At 35.0% G+C, this 20,864-nt stretch overlaps 2 protein-coding genes across 2 annotated transcripts in view; one reads left to right on the top strand and one right to left on the bottom strand.

The window, feature by feature from the left end:
* LOC101895143 (serine-rich adhesin for platelets) overlaps positions 1–8,372 on the top strand; it is a 198,794-nt gene extending 190,422 nt beyond the window's left edge. Inside the window, exon 6 of the mRNA XM_059128020.1 lies at positions 4,057–8,372. The gene's annotated coding sequence lies outside the window, so the exon portion shown is untranslated. The remainder of the gene's footprint in view (positions 1–4,056) is intronic.
* The window catches only part of LOC101888435 (protein timeless homolog), a 697,464-nt gene that overhangs the window by 369,733 nt on the left and 306,867 nt on the right, over positions 1–20,864 (bottom strand). The window lies entirely within an intron of this gene.

Genomic DNA, 20,864 nt, shown 5'->3' with positions numbered 1-20,864 from the left:
TTTATCTTAATAACAATAAACTCTAGAAGATTTGTGGAATAACTTTCCGCCACACACACATACTTTTCTATGTCATTTAAGAGTAGAAATAAAGATACTTTTCGGCTCCAAGTTATTTGGGCCAAACTGGAAATGACAAAGTCCAAAGCAATTAATAGTGGTTTAATGTGCTTATAAAGTCATTACGGATGCTTAAGGAGATTTTTCATGGCAAAAAGACCACTGTAGTTACCAATTACCAACAGCAACAACAACAACAACAATAAAAAAGAAAATATATCAATGTGATACTAAGTCGATCCGCTCTTGGTAAAGAAAATAACTGCAGATGGTCAATTAAAGATAAATTTGATGTAGGAAAAATAGATGAAGACGGACGATAAGTCGCACCGAAATAACAACACTGTCAACCACAAAGTTAATATGCCATGTAAAAGCTTAACCAAGCAAGGATGGATTTTATACAACAACAAGAAAAAAGGGTTATCTGCTAAGCTGTTGTCACAATTGTCAGTCTTAGTGGTGGCATTTTCAAGACAATGTCCTTCTTTCTTGGCTTTGTAATTTAGTAGGCGGCAAATAACAAAGACTGCCCCTTGGGTATTGACATTCTTTGCACCAAGAAGGTCTTAATTATTTTTTTTCTGTGGTTAATTTAAAATTGGTTTTGGACGCACACAAACCACACACTAAACACATAAATATTGTTTAAAATTTTAATAAAGATATGGTTGAACAAACCATAAGCAATGAATTAATTTCACCCCCTGGCTCTTTTAACAAGCTCCACGCAATTTAGTAAAAGGACAAAAAGCCTCGTCTAAGCAATGGCTTGTAATGGTTTTTGGACAAAATCTGCCAAAGTTTTTAAATTAAATTTTGAGGTTTTCTCTTTTTTTTCGGTTTGTTTACAATACGTAGAGACTATGCCAAGGTCTAAAGGAAATTTTCGTAGAAAATTCCACAGAGATTGAGAAAACTCAATAAGTCATTGGATAAAAGAAATCTTTGCCATAACTTTGAGACAAAATGCATTGTGAGCTTGAAAATGTATAAGTCTACCGTAAACAGTTAATGGGTAGTTTTTTTTTTTCAAAATGTCTAATATAGATACCAAATTTTTTTTAAACTTTTAAAAGTAACAGAAATTTTTTACATCTGAACGCTACTGTGTTAAGGTTATATAAATTGTATTTTAAATTAAGAAGCACATTAAGGAAAATTTTAAAGGCCTTAAAGGCACAGACACACAGCCCAAACATTGAATTGAAATAAAACAAGTAAAAAAGGTGTAAGTTCGGCCGGGCCGAGCTTTTAATACCCTCCACCATTTGGCACAAATTTGGCAATTTCCAAAAAAAAAAAAAAAAAAATCCGTTAAAAATTCTGTTAAAATCTTAAAAATACCGAATGCCTATACGACGACCTGGACCTGCATAGGCAACTTATGTCATAAGTTATTACAATATTTTAATGCGAAACTTGAAGAAAAAATCTGTTTATAATGTAGTTAAAATCATCAAAATACCGAATATAGGGGTTACTGTTATATGGGAGCTATAGGAAGACGTGGACCTGCATTACGAACTTCACATGCGAAATTTGAAACATTTCCGGTAAATAATGTCGCTAAATGCATCAAAATACCGAATATCGGGGGGAACGGTATATGGGGGTTATACGAACATGGCTCATTTTTTACATGGCTCATTTTCTGCTTTATGCTGCACTATCTATTACGAACTTTAAATGCCAAATTCGAAACAATTCCGGTGAATAATGTCGCTAAAATCATCAAAATACCGAATATCGGGAGGTACCGTTATATGGGAGCTATATGATAACTTGGACATATATGGCCCATTTACGAATTTCTCCTGCCTACTGGCAAAATATACATGTGTGCAAAATTTTAGCCTTCTATCTCAATTTGTTCGAAAGATAGCGTGATTACAACAGACAGACAGACAGACGGACATGGCTAAATCGTCTTAGCATTTTACGCTGGCCAAGAATATATATACTTTGTTGGGTCTGACATGAGTATTTCGAGGAGTTACAAACGGAATGACAAAGTTAATATACCATCCATAGTATTGAGGAGGGTATAAAAATATATAAAATAGTCGGACCGGATGACCATGTGATACTCTACACAACCTAACATTGAGATAGGCCCTCTAGATCTAAAAACAAGAATGCAAAAATTCTTTAGGAAATTGAGGTGAATAACTTGATTATTTTCTATGTAATCCAAAAAATCGTGAAAACAGAGGATGTTCAAGGTGACATGAAAAAACTACAACAAACTTCAGATTACTGTCATTTCCAAGGCACTCGTCAGACAGCTGTTAAAATTATTCCAGTGACATCTTATTATATTGTTTACAAATGTACAAAAGAACCTTGGTGAGCATTTTCCAGAAAAAAAGTTATTCCTGATGGAATTCAAACGTGATAGTGTGATTTCTTTATATTTGGCTGGAAAACCACAAGTGGCTACCAGAAGACCACAAGCGGCTATTGTTAAATGTGAATAAATCTTTTGTGTCTCATACCATCGCTCGTGACCGTGATACTGATAGCGTAGCCCGACGTCAAGAAAGCGGAAGAAAACAGCAACATCAGCAGAAATGGTTCGAAAAGTAAAGAAGCGACTTGATCGAAACCCGCATCGCAGTGAACGAAAAATGGCTCGTGAGCTGAAAATGAGCTCGGGGTAAAGCCATTGAAATTCCCAAAACTTGCAAGAACTTACACCGCAACAGAAATAAAATAGACTCAAAAGAGCTAAAGAGTTGCTTCGCTTGGCCGAAAGTGGTGAACTGCCGAATTTGGTTTTCTGCGATGAGAAAACATTCGTTGTCCAGCTGTTTGTACAAAAACAAAATGATCGTGTTTACATGCCAAAGAGGTTAGCTGAAAATTTGCACCTTCGGTTGGCCACCAGAATTCAAGCGCCGGTCATGGTGATGGTGTGGGCCGCCATAACAGCCGATGGTCGCTCTCCGCTCGTATTAATCGACCGTGGCATTAGAATAAATATTATAGCGAAAATATTCTGGAGGGTGTATTTAAGCCTTGGGCATGCAAACATTTTGGCCGCAGACCTTGTACATTCCAACAGGACTCAGCACCATCGCACTTAGCACACCCCACCCAAGAATGGTTACAAAATGAGGTTCCTCGCTTCATTTCCAGCGTATAATGGCCACTAAAATCTCCGGATACCAAGCCCTTTGACTATTGTGTCTGCAGTATTTTGGAAAGCACGGTTGGCACTAAAAAATATTAAAGTGTCGATCACCTCAAGCAAGCGCTTCGCCGGTAATGGGCCAAAATAACGCAGAGCAACATTCGGGTAGCATGTGATGGATTCGTTGGCCATAATTCATGCCAAAGGTGACCAATTCGAAAAAAACTAAACTTATTCTAACATTTGATACTATTTCCGGCATTTTTTGCTCTTATTCAATCAAATTTAAAAAAAGATGTAAAAATTATGGAGTTTGACTTTGTTACAGTTTATTTTTTTTTTATCTCAGCCTGTAGTTTTCCAAATTTGTGCTTATGTGCACGAAAAGTACTAAATGGTACTAAGTTTGGTACAAGTTTGACGTGGGTGAACTGTAGATCTGGAATATTTAAATTTGAAATAAGGAATACTGTTGGAGTGTAGGAATGAGGAATGTAGGGAGTTGTGGAAATTCTTTTTTTGTGTGTAGTAAATGGTATTAAATTTGATACAATTTGGATTTTGATGAACCGATAGGGCTGGAATCCTGAAATTTGGAATTATGATTACTGTTAGAGTATAGAATTGGGGTTTTTATGACGCCATACCCATTGTACCACGGAAAATGGCTGAACTCGCAGAAAAGCTTGACGTAAGCCCAGGCTAGGCACCAATATTTGTGTTTTAATGGTCTCATCACTCCAAAGCTTAAACTATGTTTCTACTTAATTTCGATTATACTTGATTTATGTAACTTTTAATAATAATTACATTATTTAAAAAAAAAATCTAACATATTTTTTCTTTTCTTTTATTTACAGAACATTCAAGAAGAGATGCAGCGCAGTCGGAGCCGGGAAAGTACTGATGTGCTCAACCATTATAAACTGTTTTGTAAAGTAATGCGATAATTTATATAATTTCCTATTCAAAGAGTCAAATATTGAATTTCGAGAGAGAGAGAGAGAGAGAGAGGGAGAGAGAGAGCGAATTGATTTGGAGATAGATGTTTATATTGTTCGATGCATGTGTTCCTTCCGACGAAGAAATGGCAGATCTTTGCAGTTCCTTTTGAAACTAATACAAGTAAGAAGACGTTATGTTCGGACGGGCCGAATTTCTAATACTCTCCACCATTGGATAAAGAAAACATTTTTATGCATTTGGATAAAGAAAACATTTTTATGCAAGAGTATCTGTACTAAACTACAAACTCCAGTAAAATGGGTAGGAGAATGTTTGGATCCATATAACAAGGCCATACTAAAACGGGAGCCTACATAGACAATTTCATACTACAACTAGTGTAATCTATTGTGAGTCTTAAATACCATTTTTTTTAATAATTTAGTGGATAAATGTGACTAGGAGCAATATGGACAATGTTCCGACGCCGATTGTAGTACCCATTATGGAGTACAAATACAAAATTTCACACAAACCTAAATGTGGCATAAATCGTCACAATGTCAAATATCCAATGGAACTGCTGTATGTGCGCTATAGGAAAACGTGGACCTAGATATTCAATGTTCTGCCACCGGAGTTAGAACCCATTATGAGCTAAAAAATACAATTTTTTAGACAAATCCGTAGAAAAATGTGGGTAAAACCTTTAAAATATCTAATATCGGGAGGTACCTGGGCTATACGAAAACGTGCACCTACATGTACAATGTTCCTCCATCGCATCTAGAATCCATTACGAACTACAAACATCATTTTTAGGCAAATCCATGGAAAAATGTTAGAAAAATGCCGAATATCGGAAGGTACCGTTATATGGGGGCTATACGAAAACGTGGTCCTCTATGTGCAATGTTCCGCCACTAGAGCTAGAACCTATAACGAACTAAAATTACCAATTCTAGACAAATTGGTGGAAATATGTGGCTAAAACTATCAAAATACCGAATACCGGGAGGTATCGTTATATGGGTGAACCGATATTTTCAATACCAACCATCCTAGACACAAAGCAAACAACGGTGCCAAAGCTCTACGTCAAATAATGTGAGCTGCATCGTGATTTCAACAGGCGGACAGACAGACGGCCATCGTTAAATCGACTTTAAATTTTATGCTGATCATGATACTTTATGGGGTTTATGACGGTATTTAGAGGTGTTACAAACGGCATGACGGGCCCTATTCTGTAACTTTTTTACAACTTTATTCATTGTTTATTTTTTTTGAAAAAAAAAATGTGTCTGCTTTGTTATACCTTAAGCCATATGGCTACAGAGGGTATATATCATTTGATACGGTCAAAACGTGCCTAGTCTAAATAACGGTTTCAGACCCTAGGTCTCTTTGGACCAAATCCGTTTCAGAACATTTGGAGTCGATTTACCGATGTCCGTCCGTCCGTCCGTCTGTTTGTCTGGCTGGTGCGCACGATAACTTTCGAAGGAAGTATCCGATTTGATCCAAACTTGGTATATCGTAATATTTTTGTCAAACTTAGATCGAGTTCGGAGATGGGCAATATCTGTCCACTCCTTCTGGTACCTCCCACACAAAATGTCAAAATTTTCAAAGAAACGAATTTATTGCACAGAAAAAGAAAGGATAGTCTTCAAATTTCACACATCCCATTAATTGTATTAGACCAAGGTCTGGAGTGAAAATGGAATGTATCGGTCCACTCCTTCTGGTACCTCCCCCCAAAAGGTAGAAATTTTCAAAAAATATTTTCTGCACAGAAAGAGAAAAATGTGATGTAAGAGTCCGATAGTCTTTAAATTTCACACATCCCAATAATTTTATTAGCCCAAGGTCTGGTGTTGACATGGAATGTATCGGTCCACTCCTTCTGGTACCTCCCCACAAAGTGTCGTAATTTTGAATATCCATGAAGCTCATAAAACGTCAAATTAACATCCGATTCCATTTAGACTTGGCACATCTCAATATTTCCATCAACAAAAGATCTGTTATAAAGGTGGTATAGATCGAACCACTTCTTCTGGTACCTCCCCCATACATTGGGTTCAAGATTTTGAAAAACAAAACACTCAAATAAAGCGAAATAAGCATCCAACTCTCCTCAAATTTCACACATACAAATATTTTTGCCAACACAAGATCTGTTGTGAAGTTGATATAAATCTGGAAACCCCTTCCGGTACCTCACCCACAAAAGGTCACGATTTTCAATAATTTTATGTGTCATAACTTTCGAAACAATTTAGCAATTCTTTACTACTTCCTATGCTCAAATGTTTCTCTCAATAAGAAGCCTGATATGAATATGAAATTTATAGGAATTTATGATTTCGCATAAAATTGGAAATAAATATCCTTTCTTGTAATTTGCCCAATATTTCGCTCAATATTTTTTATTTGTATCAGATGAAGTATAAAAATGGAATATTTCGGTAGACTCTATCTGGTACATCACGCACATTTTAACATTTTCTAAAAATTATTACATATCTCATATAAAGTGAAGGGGTGAGTCGATATAATCCATACCAGGAACGTCGGAATATTTATATCATATTTTTGGGTCCGATACGAAATGAACAATATTGGTTCATTCCTTCGAAACCTGCTCCATAGAGGGCCAAACGTTTGAATAACACTAGTCAAATATATTTCGATTATTTAATCGAACATAGGCTGAGGGTATATATCTGTCGGCAATACCGACTGATACTTTTTAAATTGTTTGTTTTTTTTTACAAAAAAAAAATAAATAAATAAACAACTACCAATGTATCGATAAAATTTGCAGAGTAGGTCTATAGGACTCCAGAAGTTTTTTTTTTTTTTTTTTAAAGACTTATGTTTCAAGCGCTTCTATAGATTTTCCATAGTTATGAGGTCCTCGTCTAGAACTCCCACTGCAATAAGGCTTTTTTAACATATTTTATTCTTTTTGATGAGAAATCGTCTAAGATTCCTCCTCTACATATGAAATACCTATATTCTTGAATAGATTATAAATTGTGACTCTTTTAGAAATTTCGTAAAAAAAATGTTAATCATTGGAAATATGTTTTTATATACAGATGTACTTTGTACTGCCGCTACCATAACAGAGATGCCAAATTTTTAATGAAACCAATTAAGACAAATACAATCAATGTTATTAAAAATAAAAGAATGGAATGTAAAAAACTCTTCAGAAAAAAAAAACTAAATATATAAGAAATAAGAATTTTTAGTAGGACAACAGTGTAGAAAGTTCAAGTCACAAGAAATAAAAAAAAAACAAAAAACAGAAAAACCCAAACCCCTTGAAACAATAATTTTTAAATAATAAAATAGATAATAATTAAAAGCAACAAAAACAATTAAAATAAATCCATTGTAGTTTAAGATGATTCCATTTTGTGTACAAAAGAAAGAAGTTAAATAACAATAAGATAATAGCAACAAAAACAACAAGTAATATATTTTATTAAAATAGAAATAAATAAAAAAACTCTAGTCCTAGAGTAGTTTTAAATTAAATTAAACTAGCTTAGTTTTATTAACAGAAATCATCATTTCTTTGTATGTATATAGCAACTTCCACTTCCATAATGATAAACAACAAGGCCTTCCATATTGCCCTACTGCATCTATGTCTTCTCTTCCATTTAATCCTCAAAAAAAATACTGTTTTCTCAAAAATCCATTGTTGACAAATCCTTTCCTTAATCCTCCCCCCAATTAATAATAGAACACAGCAGACATTGATAAAGAAATAACACCAAATATAACTAAAAAAATCTTTTTTTATATCCTGTCTATTTTTATTATAATTTAAGGAATTTTGTCTTCATTTAAGTTTAACAACAAACACATGACAAAAAAGAAAAAACAAATCAATGTTCATAAAATTAAATGCCAAAAAGCAACAACAACAAGAATGTAGTTTTAACATTACTTTGTAAAAAAAATAAATTCAAATGAAAATGTAGCCAAAAATTTTTGATGAAACAAAAAACTGAAAACCAGCAACAGCCAAGTCGTCTTAGGAAGAATAAAGTCAAATATTAAAAAAAGATAAAAAACAAAATCCCATAGAGATTAAGAAAAATAGTTTTAGTCCATACATATTTATGTATATTGATATGAAGATGATGATGGTTTATCTTTAAATTACATCTAATAAAGATAAACAAGATGCAAATTTATTTAAAATTGAAACACAAATTGTGAGAGTGTGTGGAATTTTTTTTGGCCATTAGTAAAAGGTAAGTTACATCAAAATTGATATAAAATGTCATGATGATGATTTGGACAAAATATACATTTCTGTGCCTATAAATTCAGGTTACAAATGTAAGGATTTTTTGAAAAATTAAACAGAAATTATCAAAATTCTGAATAAAGCAAGTAAGCAAAGGCTACAGTCGAGCGGGGCCGACCGTTGAATACCCTACAACACTATAATAAACGATACAGTTTATATAGGCGAGATACTCGGAAGAATTCCACAAGATATTGTGACAAATAATAAAAGAAAACCATCAGGTTTCGTTCTCTAATTTTCGAATAATAGCAACTTTAACTAATTTGCTCATTTCTAATTTATTGGAAGATGTTGCACGTAAATGGTTTTCCTAGATCTGGAACCAATATTTCCCAAACACCTATAATCTCTCAGAAGTGGCAAAAGATTAACATTTATTATTGGTTTTTGGCTGAAACGCATCTATATGAGATATAGACATTTGACTATATTCTTCAACGAAATCAGCGTTAACGAAATAGTCAGAAGTGCGTCTTTCCAGTATTTGTGAATTCTCCAAAAAGTCACTGGAATGGACATTTTCGTATTTTGTCTACAAAAGTTGGCAAACTATTTCGCACATTGAATATTTTTGGATGGCCATCCAAAACTGCTTGGCTTTTGCAATGTCTGGGGGTTACCCCATTCAAATGTGCGTAAGGGTCGGGCGATAATTACGACCTGCTGACAATTTTGCAGTTTTTTGGTCCATTTCAACCCCTAAATATATGGCGATCATCTCCAAAAAGAGTAGGCTTCTATTCTGACCCTCATCTTATCCCCATTCAAAATTTCGTAAGGATCGGGCCATAAATGCGATCTGTATATGATAACCTGATATCCTAACCACTTAGTTTTGTTAGCTGTAGAAATATTACCAAATGTTTAATTCAAAATGAAAATATGCCAAAAATATGGCAAAAATTGAAAAAATATGAGAAAATTTTACAAAATCAATATTTTCATCTTTAGAGAGATATTTTTATGCGATTTTTTTAGACGTTTTTTCTTTCCTGCCAAGAGGCCATTCTGAATTAATGAGAACTGTCGAAATCAGTTCAGCCGTTCTCGACATATAAGAGATTTTTCAAGCATATCTTCTTTGATAAACATATATATCGCACATATTGTGCTATATATCCGATTTGTTGGATGTTAACATCAATGTAAAGGTCAGAAGTAACCTTGTCATGGCTTTGGATTTCGCCGGGATTTAAAATATTCGCGGTTTAATGAAAAATTTTGAATTTTTTCAACACAAAATATATGGTCTATTTTACCCGCTAAATATTATCCGATGACCACCCAAATTGGTAGGCTTCTTCCCCGTCCTAAACTCTAGCTACATGCGAAATTCCGCGTCGATTGGTCTACAATTGCGACCTGTATAGCTACTGCAAAATCCGACATTTTTTCAGTATTTGGTCCATTTCAACCCCTAAACGTTTGGCGATCATCTCCAAAAGCAATAGGGTTCTATTCTGACCCAAACCCCATTTCGTAAGGATCGGGCCACAATTGCGACCTGTAGCGTGATTACAAATTAACATGGACAGACGGACAGACGGACGGACGGACATACATAGCTAGATCGACTCAGCTCGGCGAGCTAGGAAGATCCATATATACTTTCCTATATGGGAAACCAATATTTCGTGGTGTTACATAATTTTTGGCCCAATCAAACTTATAATACCCCCAACACATAGTGTTGTAGGGTATAAAAAGATACAGTTATATGGTTACTAAACCAAAATTTGAACATGTCTGGACAGTTCTTTGTAGGGATTTCCCTACATTCTGGAACAAAAACTAAAAAAATGATTATATCATTCAAAATATCATTAAAATTTTTAAAACATTTTAAATACACATTTTACAAATATACATTTTTATACCCTACAACACTATGTGTTGGGGGTATTATAAGTTTGATTGGGCCAAAAATTATGTAACACCTCGAAATATTGATTTTCCACATAGGAAAGTATATATGGATCTTCCTATCTCGCCGAGCTGAGTCGATCTAGCTATGTATGTCGTCCGTCCGTCTGTCCGTCTGTCCATGTTAATTTGTAATCACTCTACAGGTCGCAATTATGGTCCGATCTTCACGAAATTTAGAATGGAGGTGGGGTTTGGGCCAGAATAGAACCCTATTTCTTTTGGAGATGATCTCATAATATTTAGGGGTTGAAATGGACCAATTACTGAAAATTTTCCTGATTTTGCAGATGCTCTACAGGTTGCAGTTATAGACCAATCGAAGCGGAAGTTAGCATGTGGCTAGAGCTTAAGGCTGAGCTGAAGTCTTCCAATTTTGATGGTAATCGGGTAATATTTAGTGAGTGAAAAGGCCATGACACTTGTGTTAATAAAATCAAATTTTCCATTAAACCGCGAATATTTTTAATCCCGGCGAAATCACAAATAGACGAATAGGTCAATCCTGACCGTTACGTAGATGCCGATAGTAAATATATCGGATATATATAGCTAAATATATACAATGTATATATACAATGGAAGGGGATGTTAGCTAAAATGCTTATATCTCAAGAATGGATGCACCGATTTTGACAAATGATTCAGAATGCCCTCTTGGTATAAGAGTATAAAATCTAAAAAAATCGTATAAAAATGTGTCAATAATGGTGTTATTATAGATTTTGTAGTATTTTGTGACACTTTTTTTATTTTTTCATATTTTTTATCGCATGCGATTTTTTCAATTTGACCTATAATATTGAAATGTATATTTTGTAATATTTTTTCACCTTACAACACAGGTTGGGGTTATTATATACAGATTGGAATTATCTTCCGATCTTCACGAAAATTTTCACAAGGGTAGGGTTAGGCTCAGAAAAGCTATTGTTTTCAAAGATGACCGCAATATATTTAGGGGTTGAAATGGACCAACCACTAAAAAGGTTCCTGATTTTGCAGCCGTTATAAGGTCGCAAATAGAAACCAAAGGACAGCGGATAGAATGTACCTCTACTTTTGTGTGAAAAATATACTAACATTACATACCGGCGATATCCGAAATACACAAAAGGCGAAATTCTGGCTTTCTATGCTGATTTCGTTGATGAATATAGCCAAATATCGTAGACAAACAAATCATATAGATGGGTCTAAATTTGTAGATGCAGAACGGCTTCTTGCTTTTGGAGATGATCGCAAAATATTAAGGGGCTCAAATGAACCAAAACAGAAAAAAAAATACTGATCACACAATTGAAGCCAATCGACATGCCTGATGATGAGGATGACCATTGGATTATATTTAGCTGTAAAACTAACAGCACGACGGAGGGCGCAAATGTTCTTGGTCAAAATGGTAAGGGCAATATCCGGGCAGTGCTCCATGACAAAATTTCAAAAGCGAAATCTTCCAAAATGGACTTGGACATAAGGGTGCTTCTAACATATTGTAGTGTTGTAGGGTATCACATGGTCGGCCCCGCACGACTATAGCCTTTGCTTACTTGTTTCAAAATAAATAAATTCGACTTATGATTCTATGGCATGAGTTCCAAATATATTTTATGTATGTAGTGTCATCGAAAATGTTACACGGAAAAATAGAGGGAGTTTTTTTTAGTAAGCCCTCAGTCGAGCCATGAAAGAGTTCATTTAGGTCCTTTTCTTCAAACATTAATATATGATCGTTTAAGATTGATTGGCTGACTGACTGCATTTTGATTCATCAGAATTCAGACGAAACGGCTGAAGCTCAAATCTTGAAATTATGTGTGAGGATCAATCTAGGTGTCAGATAAGGCTGTGTTTTTTGGAGATTCGTACTAGAAAAGTACAGAGAGTGCTAAAAGGAGCTAAGTATGACACCCTTTGTATTTGACGCGCCAGCAGAGCTAGAACTTTTAAATTTCGAATGAGGGTCACTGATGTAACAAAGGGTTCTTGGAAATTCGCAATATAAGTGTACGAAAAGTATCAAAATTTACTCCATTTCGTATTATGTGAACCGTTAGAGCTAAAAACTTGAAATTTGCAATGGGAATCAAGGTTAAGAAGTAGCATTGATGTAAGGAGGTAGTTTTTCATGAATACGAAAAGTACTAAACTGTACTGAAATTGGTACAATAAGTATTTGGAGAAACGGATGGAGCTGGAATCCTGAAATTTGAACTTAACATTACTGGCGGCGCGTATGATGGTATATGGATGTAGTTTGGAATTAAGATTTTTATATGTATGATGTAGGTTGTTATGGAAATTTGTACTTATGTGTACTAAAGTTACTAAATTTGGTACAATTTACATTTGAGTAAACCAATAGAGCTAGTATCCTGAAATTTCATAATAAGATTTATATCGGAGAGTAGGATTGGGATGTGGATGTGATTTTGGAAATATATTAAAAAAATATACCTTTCATTGAACAAATGTAAAGCGCTAGAATTTGGAAGGAGAGACTGTTGGAGTGCCGGATAGATGTACCAAATGGTTTTAGGAAATTCCAGCTTTAAGGTTACGAACAGTTCTAAACTGGTACTAAAATTGTAAATTGGAATCATGTTAACGGACAAGCTAAAAACGTGAAATCTGAAATTTTTGCATCGAGGTTGGAAAGTAAGTTGATACATTAGAGTGGTTTTGGAAATGTGTACTAAATGTGTCAACTGTACTCAATGTTACTAAATTTGGAGGAGTTTGGTTTAAGGTAGACGGATGAAGCTGGAATTTTTTTTCTACTAGAGATGTGGTTTTGGGAATGTGTATTACAAGTACACGAAAAGTTATAATAGTACCATATTTGGTACAATTTGGTATTGGGTGACCAGGGCCTCAATTCTTGTCCTATGAAAATGTGAAATGAAAACTTTTATAAAGGAAAGAAATGTTAAATGAAAAATTTTATAAAGCAAATATTTTTCATTTCATATTTTCATAGAACAAGAATCCAGCCCCAGAGGTGGTTTTGGAAATGTATACTACAATTGTGCAAAAAGTTCTGAAGGGTACAATATTTGGTATCGAGTGACGAAATGGGGATAAAATTTTCCAATTTGATGTTAAGATTATTGATCGTACCCTTGTTTGATATTTGACGATGGTTTGGGAATGAGTCCCACATTTTTACGAAAAGTACTAAATAGTGCTAAATTCTGCATTGGTTGAAGGGATAGAGCTGAAATCCCGAAATTTTATATAAATGTCACCGTTAGTGTCTGTAGTTGAGAGAAGAAAGCGGTTTTAAAAATTCGTACTATGAACGTACGAAAATTGCAAAATACCACGATATGTGCCGTTGGGTGTTGGAGTACAGATGTAATTTTGAAAATTGGTATCGAGGGACATATGTAGTATAACTGTACGAAATGCAAGGTAATAAATTTCGGATTGGGTCTTAGGGTAGATAAGGATGTTGTTCGAATCGTTTATTAAATGGTTGTTGAGTGAATTGATAGAGCTTCAATCCTGAAATTTGATACTGTTGGTTTTTAGGACTTAGATATGGTGGTGGTCAAATATTATTTTGAAAAGACATTGAAATTGTTTTGGTCAGAAGCAATGAATGTGGAATCATTGTGCTAGTTTTTAACTAACATGCTCTTCGGTGAACTTCGAAACGAAAGATCTTGAAGTCTTTTTGGAGCAAAAAGTAATAATTTTTCGATTATCCTTTGAAGCTTGAATATGCATACACTGTAAATTTCGACATTTTGTGGGGAGGGAATAGACCAATAATCCCCATTTCCGAACTCGAATCAAGTTGAAAATAATATTACGTACCAAGTTTGGACCAAGTCGGATTCTCCCCAGTCTGGCAGACGATTGACCGATGAACATCCCTAGATCGACTCCTCAAACGGATTTGGTCCAAAGCGATATAGGGTCTAAATCCATTACTTCGACGTTTTGACCGTATCAAATGATCGATATAAGTGATCGAAACTTTTTCTCTAGAACAAAGTTTCTGCAGAATGAGACAGCTTGAAAAACGGCTAGAAATATACCTTTCAAACGATTATTAGAGGCTCTACAAAAAATGATCCCATATAATTTTTAAAGCTAACCTACAAAGAAAGGAAAAATCAATGCAAAAATTTTATGGCCTTTCGTTAGCTTGAAATAAAATAATATTCCATTTTGATGTCAATATTTCGCTGTTAATAAATGTACATCGGTTGTCATTGAAGATTCATAAAACCTGAAAGCTTTTCATAGGAAATTCTGAATCTTTTTCGCTATAAAAGTGAAGGCCCCATATTCTATAATCAGTGTCCTTTTGGCAATATTAAAAACAACAAAAAGAACATACCGAACATCAACTACTAAAGCTTTTTTTCAAATTGGACATTTCAATAGCATGCTGGTAGGATGTTATTATGATGGACGAACAGGGCGGACGGACGTGCGATTTCGATGTATGAACGAAATGCTTAAACAAATACAAATTGATATTTGCATTTTATGCTCTTGAAATGGAAAAAAAGGCATGATGTGTGTTGGAGAAATGGTACATATATGAGTGAGGGAGACCCGTTGCTATTGCTCCTCTTGCAGATGTTCCATTTGCAAATGGACTTGTGGTGCTTTTAAAACAAATCGTTCATGTGGCCAACAAGAGATTTGCATTTAAAGTGAAAATGACCAGTCGATGGTATGGGCCTAGCCCCAGACACACCAACAACCACACGCAGATGGTAATGATGAATTTGACCTGTTTTCCAGGCTCCATTAGAAGACGAACTACGAAGAATATAAGTTGGAAATTAAGTCTCCAAATTGTACACTTACATATGCAAATGTAAACACAGCACAAATGCATCTTCCACTTATTCGAACTGAAAATTGCCACACACATTTTGGGAACACCTTCCTGTGAAGAACGAAGAGATTACATCGTAATCAGATTAGAGTGATTTCGAAGCAGAGCAATTTCAAGAAGAAAGGAAAAAAAATATCCTAACTATGGAACTGTTAATGGCAAAGAGTTTTCACATCTAAAATGTGATGGGAATCTTAAAATGATTTTTATCGATATTTATGGATTTAATATTGAAATGATTACTTTATTTAAGATCTAACATTAATATATAATATGTATTTAATAAAATAAATAATAAGTTCTTGCAATCATTTTTTTTTTTGATATATCTTTTAATTTAAATGTATATTTCACCCAACGCATACTTTTACACAAAGGATCCACTTTCCTTACCTTAGACATCTCTTTAATTAAGATTTTTGTTTAAAGGTACACGAAAAATGAGAGAGATGCAGAGATAGCGATAGAGATAGTTTTGTAAATGCCAAGCAAGCATTTGGCTTTTGCAAACCATCGATAAAAGTTGTGGATTTTGTAAAATAGCTTCAATGTTAACCCAGCGAACTTTTTTGACATATGGCGTAAAAAACTGAAGGCATGTGGAGGGGAACGGCCAAAAGGCATATGAATATTTATGTAAGAGAATAACTCTACAGTTTTCTGGAAGAACACCTCACATATGTCCAAATTTGAGTCATTGGATTTTTTTTTTTTTTTTGGGTGAGGGAATGCTTTGTACAGAGTGAGATGAAAAAACTGCAACCAAATTCAAACTGCTGTCATTTCCAAACCACCCGTACGACAGCTGTTAAAATTATTCCAGTGACAACTCATTATATTGTTTACAAGCGTAGAAAAGCTTTTTGTTAAAAATTTTCCAGAAAAAAAGTTATTCGTGATGGAATTCAAGCGTGATAGTGTGATCTCTTTATATTTGGCTGGAAAACCACAAGTGGCTATCGTTAGAGCACTCCAACATTTAAATGTGAATAAATCTTATGTGTCTCGTACCACCGCTCGTTACCGTGATACTTGCAGCGTAGCCCGACGTCAAGGAAGTGGACGAAAGAAAACAGCAACATCAGCAGAAATGGTTCGGCCGCGTCACAGTGGCGGAAAAATGACTCGTGAGCTGAACATATCACAATATTCCTTTCGGCAAATATTGGAAAATGAGCTCGGGGTAAGGCTATTGAAATTTCAAAAAGTGCAAGACCTTACACCGCAACAGAAAGAAAATAGACTCAAAAGAGCTAAAGAGTTGGTTCGCTTGGCCGAAAGTGGGTGAATTGCCAAATTTGGAATTTGGTTTCATCCGATGAGAAAACATTCTCTGTCCAGCAGTTCGTAAACAAACAAAATGATCGTGTTTACTTGCCAAAGAGGTCAGTTGAAAATGGGCACCTTCGGTTGACCACCAGAACTCAAGCGCCGGTCATGGTGATGGTGTGGGTCGCCATAACAGCCAATGGTCGCTCTCCGCTCGTATTAATCGACCGTGGCATCAGAATAAATGCCGAATATAATCGCGAAAATATTCTAAAGGGTGTATTAAAGCCTTGACACGCAAACATTTTGGCCGCAGACCTTGGACATTCTAACAGAACTCAGCAACATCGCACTCAGCACGCGCCACCCAAGAATGGTTACAAAATGAGGTTCCTTGCCTCATTTCCAGCGCACAATGGCCACCAAAATCTCCGGATACCAATCCGGTGGACTATTGTGTCTGGAGTATTTTGGAAAGCAAGGATGGCTCTAAAAAATACCAAAGTGTCGATCAACTCAATCAAACGCTTCGCCGGGAATAGGCCAAAATACCGCAGAGCAACATTCGGGCAGCGTGCGAGGTTTCATTGGTCGTTTGAAGGTCATAATTCGTGCCAAAGGTGACTAATTCGAACAAATCTAAACTTATTCTAAAATTAGATGCTATTTCCGACATTTTTTGCTTTCATTCAAAAAATGTTTAAAAAAAATGTAAAAATTATGGCGTTCTACTTTGTTGCAGTTTTTATACCCTCCACCATACTATGGAGGGTAAACAAAGTATATATATTCTTGATCAGCGTAAAATTCTAAGTCGATTTAGCGATGTCCGCCTGTCTGTCTGTCTGTCTTTCCGTCTGTCTGTCTGTTGTAAACACGCTATCTTTCGAATGAATTGAGATAGATGGCTAAAATTTTGCACAAATGTTTATTTTGCCAGTAGGCAGGTTAAGTTCGTAAATGGGCCATGTAGGTCCACGTTTTCATATATATATAACGGTAGCTCCCTATATTCGGTATTTTGATGATTTTAGGGACATTATTCACCAGAATTGTTTCAAATTTGGTATTTGAAGTTCCAAATGGATACTACACCCTATGACAGAAAATTGTCGGTGCAGGTCCGCGTCTTCGTATAGCCCCCATAAAACGGTACCTCCCGATATTCGGTATTTTGATGATTTTAGCGACATTATTCACGGGAATTGTTTCAAAATTGGTATTTGAAGTTCGTTATGGGAACTACAGTCTGTGACAGAAAATTGTCTGTGCGGGTCCAGGTCTTCGTATAGGCCCCATATATATGTACCTCCCTATATTCGGTATTTTGACGATTTTAGGTACAATACCCACCGATATTGTTTGAGATGTGGTATTTGAAGTTCGTAATGGATGCTACAGCCTGTGACAGAAAATTGTCTATGCTGGTCCAGGTCTTCGCACAGCTCCAATTTCACGGCACCTCCTTATATACGATATTTTGCTGATTTTAGCTACATTATTCACCGTTTATTTTAAGTTTCGAATTTGAATATGGTAATGGCTTATGACAAACATTGCCTATGTATGTCCACGTCGTATAGACCCCAATATAACGGCTATATTCGGTATTTTTAAAATTTTAACAGAATTTTTTAAGGATTTTATTTTTTAAAAATTTCCAAATTCGTTGCAAATGGTGGAGGGTATTAAAAGTTCGGCCCGGCCGAACTTACTGCTTTTTAACTTATTTTTTCTCACCCGTATTTGACGAGTTAGTAGAGCTTAGCTAGATTTGGAGTGAGGGTCACTAATAGAGTATATAATGGATGTACCAAAGGGTTTTTGGAAAGCCGTACTGGAACAGTACGAAAAGAACTAAATGGTACTATAAATAGAACTAGAACCCTTAAATTTGGAATGAGGTATGTATTTAATTTTTGGTTACAGCTGGACTGTATGATAGATGTACCAAAGGGATTTTAAAAATTCACACCATAAGTGTGCGAAAAGTACTAAAATGTACTACGTTTCATACCATTTCGTATCATGTGAACAGTTAGAGTTAAAAACTTCAAATTTGGAATGGGAATTAAGTTTGAGGAGTAGAGTCGATGTGAGAAGGTAGTTTTTGAAGTACGTGCTCGAATAGTACTAAACGGTATTAAATTTGGTACAATTTCGTTTTCGGTAAACCAATAGAGCTGGAATGTTGAAATTTGGAAATAAGATAACTATTGCATTGTAGAGTTGAGGTATGTAGGTGGTTTCGGAAATTCGTACTCATGTGTACTTAATGGTACTAAGTTTGGTACAATTTAACGTTTGAGAGTAGGAATCCTGAAATTTGAAAATAAATTTTCTATTGGAGTGTGATGTGGGTTTGGATTGGAAATGGTACTAAATTTGGATTTGTGTGAACCAATAGAGCTGGTGTTCTGAAAATTGTAAAAAAGATTACTGTGGAGTAACTTGGCATATGGAAGTTGTTTGGGAAATTTGTACTTATATGTACAAAAAGTACTATATATGGTACATGTAAACAGACAGAACTGGAATGCTGCTGAATTTGAAAATAAAATTAATATTACATCACAGAACTGAGGTATGTATGTAAATTTGTACTTGTGTGTACTAAACTAATGTGTACAAAATGGTACTTTGGTGCAATTTTGATTTGGGTGAACCAGTAGAGCTGGTAGCCCGAAAATGGAAATAAGATTACTATCGGAGTGTAGGATTGGGATATGTAGAAAGTTTTGGAAATTCGTACTATGTGTACATTTTGACACAAAATTTTGTATTTGGGTGAACCGATAGGACTGTAATCCTGAAATTGGGAAAAAAAAGACTTCTATTGTATTGTATGATGCAAGTTGTTATGAAAATTTGTACTTATATTTACTAAATGGTACTAAATTTGGAACAGTTTGGTTTGGGTTGGACGGATGAAGCTGGAATTTTGTATAGATGTCCGTGTTGGTTGTAGAGGCGATTTTTGAAAATGTATACTACAAGTGCACGAATAGTACTAAAAAGTACAATATTTGGTACAATTTGGTTTTGGGTGAACAGATTGTTCTTGAAATCTGAAATGTGGTATTAGGATCGCTGTTCATGTGAAGCCTAAACATATGGAGGTGGTTTCGGAAATTTGTACTATAATTGTACGAAAAGAACGAAATGGTACTAAATTTGGTACACGTTTGTATTGGGAGAACAGTTAGTGCTTGGAATTTGACATTTTGTGTTTGGGCCGCTATTCTTATGTAGCCCGGGCATATGGAGTTAGTTTTGGAAATGTGCACTACAATTGTACCAAAATTACTGAATGGTACTAAATTTGGTATTGGGTGAAGGGGTAGAGAAAAAATTCTGAAATCTGATATTTTTATTACTGATGGTAACTGTGATTAATCTATGGCGGTGGTTTGCAGATGTTTCCTATAACAGATTATTCTTGAAATCTGAAATGTGGTATTAGGATCGCTGTTCATGTGTAGCCTAAACGTATGGAGGTGGTTTCGGAAATGTGTACTATAATTGAGCAAAAAGTACTAAATGTTTCGAAATTTGGTACAATTTTGTATTGGGTGACGTGATAGTGATTGGAATTTGAAAATTTGTGTGTGGGCCGGTGTTCATATGTAGCCTGGGCATATAGAGGTGGTTTTGAAAATGTGCACTACAATTGTACCAAAGTTACTGAATGGTACTAAATTTGATATTGGGTGAAGGGGTGGAGAAAAGACTCTGAAATCTGATATTTTCATTACTGATGGTAACTGTGGTTAATCTTTGGCGGTGGTTTGCAGATGTTTCCTATAATTGTACGAAAAGTACTAAATAGTACTAAATTTGGTATTGAGTTAAGGAATAAAGCTAAAACCCTGAAATTTGATGTAAATGTCACTGTTGGGGTCTGTGGTTAAGATACGAAGATCGAACAAATTTTTACTACAATTGTTCGAAAAGAACTGAGTGGCACTAAATTTGCAATTGGGTGAAGGGATAGAGCTGGTATCACGAAATATGCAATTAAGGTCTCTGTTGGTATCTGATGGTGGTTTTGGAAATGCCTACTATAATTGTTCGAAAAGTACCAAATTGGACTAATTTTGCAATAGTGTTGGTGTCGAGGATGGAGAGATGTGGATTGTTTCGGATATGCGTAGGAAATGTAACTAAATATAGTATTGGGTGAAAGGATACAAATAAAATTCTGAAATTAGATATTTAGATTATTGATTTTATCTGTGCTTGAGAATTGGCGGTAATAAAGATATGCGTCCTATATTGTACAAAAATAAGTAAATGTTACTATATTTGATATTGGCTGAAGGGATAGG

Source organism: Musca domestica, unplaced genomic scaffold (genome assembly GCF_030504385.1).
Source record: "Musca domestica strain aabys unplaced genomic scaffold, Musca_domestica.polishedcontigs.V.1.1 49, whole genome shotgun sequence".
Taxonomy (NCBI): Eukaryota; Metazoa; Arthropoda; class Insecta; order Diptera; family Muscidae; genus Musca; species Musca domestica.
The sequence above is the reverse complement of the archived record's forward strand: the minus strand, read 5'-3'. Positions and strand labels throughout refer to the sequence as shown.